Source organism: Diadema setosum, chromosome 20 (genome assembly GCF_964275005.1).
Source record: "Diadema setosum chromosome 20, eeDiaSeto1, whole genome shotgun sequence".
NCBI lineage: Eukaryota > Metazoa > Echinodermata > Echinoidea > Diadematoida > Diadematidae > Diadema > Diadema setosum.
In genome coordinates, this window is record NC_092704.1 from 17,678,494 (window position 1) to 17,684,493 (window position 6,000).

A 6,000-nucleotide genomic window follows, 5' to 3' on the forward strand; every position below is an offset into this window, starting at 1 on the left:
CTTTTTCTCGGTATGTTTTGAATAAATTTTCTAGTGACGGCAAAGGATCCGCGGGAGTCCGCAATAGAAATGACTTTTTTGGACGTAACGCCGGACGCAGAGCATTATGTGACTGGGGCTTAAGGAATCATGATCGTAGCGAAAACGATCTTTTATGCTCCTCACTCTCCCCTCTTATCTCAATTATAAGCTGAAATATGCCATTCCAGTGATAGATTCCGACAGTCTATATGATAAAGATGAAGAATATTAATATGGATTTAATGGTATAGTTTATTTTATATGTATAATTCAAGTGATGAAAGAGCATCTCGCTCCGTGGCCGAGTAAAGAGCCGGGTTACTATATAGGTTAATGTATGGTGCGCCATTGTCGCATCGCAGAGCGAGTGACTCCACTGTAGATTATAATTGAGAGAGGGATGCGGTGTGCATCACCCAAAACCTTAATGATGAAGAGGATCGGAGCTCATTTGCATAAACTAAGAGGTAGTCTCCCGCGTTTTTTTTTTAGATCCACTCGTTTTAGTCTATGATATTTTGATTGTCAGTGAGATGAGTGTGGATTAAGGTATATACATATAAGTTTCACGATTTTTGCGCGGAATAGAGTGATAAATTTGCTTGATAACGCACGAGAATTTTAATATAAAGAGTTTTCTTTAAAGATGGTTCATAATGATGAGGAAAACTTTTCTAGGCCGCCATTGGTCAGTCGGCAAAGTCCCGATAGTTATTTGCATATTAAGTGTCCATTCACAGAAAGAGAAGCATTGTACTTTTAACCAATGAGAATTGATCGCGGGAATATCAAAAAGTGACATTGGATCCAAGCGGGGAGTATAAATAGCGGAGAAAATTCTTCAGAAAGGTTCTTCTCTACAACTTCAAGGCAGTTTGCAGTTTCTTTTCAAGTTTTCGTCAAGCTCATTCTGATAGAAGCGTGTTGCTGACGGCAAACACAGTGAGTGTTTTCATAGGCATTTCAAGACTTTGACACAAAGGCCCAAAATATTGTGATACTTGCGGAGATACTTGTTAGCGTTATTTAGTATATTCCACGAGCAGAGATTCTGTGTTTCAATTCTTCTTCCATGTCACGATATTGGATTGAGAGATTGATTGTTAGGCTTTTTTTGACTGAACTTTCATAACGGAGCATGAATTTTATCATCAGTGTCTGCTATATTGTGGCTCATGTCCAAAGACACGATTTCGTAGTCACTGTAAAGAATTCCCGTGGTTGAGGTGAAATCCCGTTTCTTTTCGGACTACAGTTTTAACTCTCTGGTGATTGTCATAAAATCATGGCATCGCATTGAATTCAGATTTAGTTCAGGTCGTGTCACAGTTAGGCTGACTGTTGATATTGTGGCTAAATCCTAGAAGCCTATAGCCTCTTCCACGCTTATTCTCGTGACAAGTAGACATGTCGTAAGAAGGACTCTGTTAGTAAATGACAATTAACGAGTGGTATCTTTTGTCATTTCTTTTGTCTTTATTTACAACCATAACGTTATAACAGAGGTCAGCATGATAGCTTTTCCGTGGAGCAGGGTCTTTGACCCTGGAATAGACATGTTTTGATACCGTCATGATAGATTTATTGGCTATTCTGACATTTCGGAACCGATTGACAACGAGAACGAATTGTGATAGCTCTTTCTAATGGTTACTGATATTCTGAAAGTAAATGACAATGAGAACGAACTGTGATAGAACGTTTTAATGGTTACTCAAATTCTGCTGGCAACGAGAACAAATCCATAACGGATAGCACATGAATTTTTATTGGTTAACCTGAAATTCTGGAAATGATTGACAATACAAATGGCTTGTGACAGAACATTTGGTTAACATTAAATATGTAATTTTGGCAATGACATACGAGAACGAAGTTTACGATGGAATGCAAATTATTCAAATAATTGTGTGCCTCAGTAGTTAGTGGTAGGATAAATATTGTAAAACTGTCAGATGTATGTGTTAGAATGTGCAGGAATTAAGTCGGTAGGTGAATGGTAAGACACAATAAAATTGGCTGGTAAAGGTAAGTGGTACCAGCATTTGATTTAGCCCTTAGCTGCTGATGGTCGCCAATAACGAAAATCGGGCAGCCGATCCCGAACAGGGAGCCCAATAGAAATCCTGAACAAGGTATGAGTAAATGGTTTTGCGCTGGCAATTCATCAACAACCGCCATCAAAAATGGGAAGGCTTTGGCAGATTGGATGTACTCCTGAATAAGGAATGTTATGACAACCATCGTAGAGTGCATCTCAAGCCTGAACAAGGCATGATGAGATCACTTGCCATGGCGTGGCAGAGTGCAGTGGATGCAAGTGATGGCAGTTGATGAAGTTAGCAATGACCCCCCCCCCCTTTTTTTTTTTGAACTATAGGTACACCCCCCCCCCTTCTTATTTTTACCATGCCATATGTCCATTACAGTTGGGTTACTGTATGTAATACAGGTTATGAAAGTACTTTAACTGGTTTTGGAGTAATGTTGGGCAAGATATTTGGTCAGTTAGAAACGACACGACAAGTCGACGTGTTTGTCGACTTGTCCTTCGTACATGGGCGTAAATCCCGGGGGGATGGGGGGATATATCCCCCCCCCCCCCCTGAGGGGGGATGGCCTGTACAATCATCCCCCCTGAATTTTTAGGAAAAAAATGGAGGAAGCAGAAATGTGATGTGTATCAATTTTGGCATATTGCATGACGTTTGTACGCCGGCCTTCAGACAGGTAACAGAGCTGAACAATATGCTATCTTGTAGGAAAATGTGTACACAATTTTCTCACGCGCTCGCTCGCTTCGCTCGCTCGCGAAGAAAGTAACATCGACATACACTACGAGGTATGGCTCAGACGTTGACAACGTCAAATAGTATAGGCCTATACATGTAAACATCCTATGATGCGAGTAACTGGGGACCATCTGCAAAATATGTACGAAAACAAACAAACAAACAATAAAAAAAAAATATCGCCATAATTGAACCCCCTCCATTTCCTGAATCATTCTAATTGAGAAACGACAGTGCAGTCAGGATACATCTATGGGCATACCCAGGGAAGATCAGGGGCGTCGAATCTATTGGTGGGGGGGCAAAGGGGCATTTGCCCCGCCCCTATACGGATGTGTTTAGGCAGACAAATCATTTATCCCCCAAGCAATTCCCGAGATGAGGACAAATCTCGAACTTTCTTAATGGAAAATATTGTCCAAATATCGCCAGAATTATGCACCAGATCGTTGTATTGCAATCATAAACATGCAAATGCTCTGCTATACAGGATCCCTTTCGATAAACTTTGTACACTTTTGATATTGACGTATATTTCCCTAATTTATCAAAGAGTGTGGAGCAGATCTTTCACTTGAAGCACCCTCATAGAAGAGGCGTCGATGGGGGGGGGGTGGTTCCCCCATAAAAGTGGGACAAACAAAAGCGAAAAATATAGCTACAAACGGCAGTTTTTGGAGTGTAAAATGTCAAAATTTTAAAGCTCGCTCGCATTTAACCGCTATGCCATTCTCCTGATGTTGCTGCCAGTGACTGACAGCAGTTGTGCCCGTTGCGCCCCCCTTAATTTCCAAAGCGAAAAATATAGCTACAAACGGCAGTTTTGGGACTGTAAAATGTCAAAATTTTGAAGCTCTCTCGCTTCGCTCGCTCGCATTACTAATCATTATTCCATTCTCCTTGTGTTGCTGCCAGTAATTGCCAGCAGTTTTCGCCCGGTGCGCCCCCCTTAATTTCCAAAGCGAAAAATATAACTACAAGCGGCTGTTTTGGGACTGCAAAATGTCAAAATTTTGAAGCTCGATCGCTTCGCTCGCTCGCATTTAACCATTATGCCATCCTCCTGATGCTGCTGCCAGTAATTGTCAGTAGTTTTCGCCCGGTGCGCCCCCTTAATTTCCAAAGCGAAAAAATACAGCCACAAACGACAGTTTTTTAGACTGTAAAATGTCAAAATTTTCAAGCTTACTCGCTTCGCTCCCTCGCATTTATTCATTATGCCATTCTCATGATGTTGCTGCCAGTAATTGCCAGCAGTTTACGTCCGGAGCGCCCCCCTTAATTTCCAAAGCAAAAAAAATACAGCCACAAAGGACAGTTTTTTAGACTGTAAAATATCAAAATTTTCAAGCTCACTCGCTTCGCTCGCTCGCATTTAATCGTTATGCCATTTCCCTGATGTTGCTGCCAGTAAATGCCAGGAGTTGCGCCTGGTGTGCCCCCCCCCCCTTAATTTCCAAAGCGAAAAAATACAGCCACAAACGGCAGTCTTTGGACAGTAAAATGTCAAAAATTTTCAAGCTCGCTCGCTCCGCTCGCTCGCATTTAACCACTATGTCATTCTACTCATGTTGCTGCCAGTGATTGACAGCAGTTGCGCCCGATGCGGCCCCCCTTAATTTCCAAAGCGAAAAATATAGCTACTAACGGCAGTTTTTAGACTGTAAAATGTCAAAAATTTCAAGGTCGCTCGCTCCGCTCGCTCGCATTTAATTGCTATGCCATTCTCCTGATGTTGCTGCCAGTGATTGACAGCAGTTGCGCCCGGTGCGGCCCTCCTTAGTTTCCAAAGCGAAAAATATAGCTACAAACGGCAGTTTTGGGACTGTAAAATGTCTAAATTATTAATGCAAAAAAATTTCATCGTGGGAGAGGGAAACCTCCCTACCATACCCTCCCCCCCCCCCCCCCCCGTCGCTTGCTTCGCTCCCTCCGTGGCACATAACCGCTCCTCCTAAGATCAAATCCTGTCTACGCCGGTGATAGGCCCCATTATTAGTAGGTCTTCACAGTGATGTCGCACAGGCGGAGCAAGAGCTGAAATACCACGATTTAGTCATTCAATAATATATTGTGAATATTTCATTTTCTTATTGTTTTTTAAAGAAAAGAAAACAAAATTTCACCAAAAGTGTGCACCAGATCGCTGAATTTCAGGTCTGAAAATGCAAAATCTTCCTCGTGTGGGAGAGGGATACACACCCTCCCCCCGTTCGGTCGTTCCGCTCCCTCTCACAGATATTTCAAAAACAAAAAGAAAAATGTTTTCATACTTTTAAGGTCTCATTTTCCGCCGAAAGTCATCTGACAAGCAAAAAAAAAAAAGCAACAAGTAACAAAACGTCTTCATATTTTTGCTGCCACTTTCCTCCCACTATAACTTATTCCATGTAAAAGAGTGGGACATCCGATCCCTGTAAAGTGTGTGTGTGTGGGGGGGGGGGGGGGTTCACCAAGCTTCCCTTCCCCCCCCCCCCCCCCCCCCCCCCCAAGGCTGCGCCGGTCCGGTTATGGGCTTGTAATCGTGGTGACGGTGACCATCCCCCCCACTCCTCAGTACGGATTTACGCCGTTGCCTTCGTAACTTTAACAACAGCTTTGTGAAACAACCCACCCCCCCCCCTCAGTATGTGACTACATTACTGACAAATTACTAAATTGACTTTTCTCGAAAATGATCAACAAACGACGAATTTGAAACTAGGATTGGCATACTCCAGATTTCTCGGGACAAAATTGAACTGAAGCCTATTAAACTGAATTCAATAAAAAAAAAATGTTTTAAATCAATGGGAAAACCTATACGTAGGTAGCCTCAATATTATGATTGCATGTTTCTATACCTTGGATCGGATGGAGCGCGAGGATGATGGCGAGATAAACGTCATTTAAAGGCAACCTATAGTCAAAGGTATAGAGCCGCAAGTAGAATCTACGTCGATTTTCGGGAAAAGGACAGAAGTGGGGGCATTTCATGAAGCATTTTGTCCGAATTTGCTCTCAGCCAATCAAATGCAAAGATTTCAGTAGCTTGTAACAGTTTGTCAGAAAAATATCCGATCAAAACGTTTCATTCCCCCCCCCCCCCATATGTATTGTGTGGAAAAATTACAGTACACACGCCTAGTGTCCCTGTATAAGGCCTTAAGGGAGTTCACGGTTGTGATTTGCACATGTGCAAAACAAA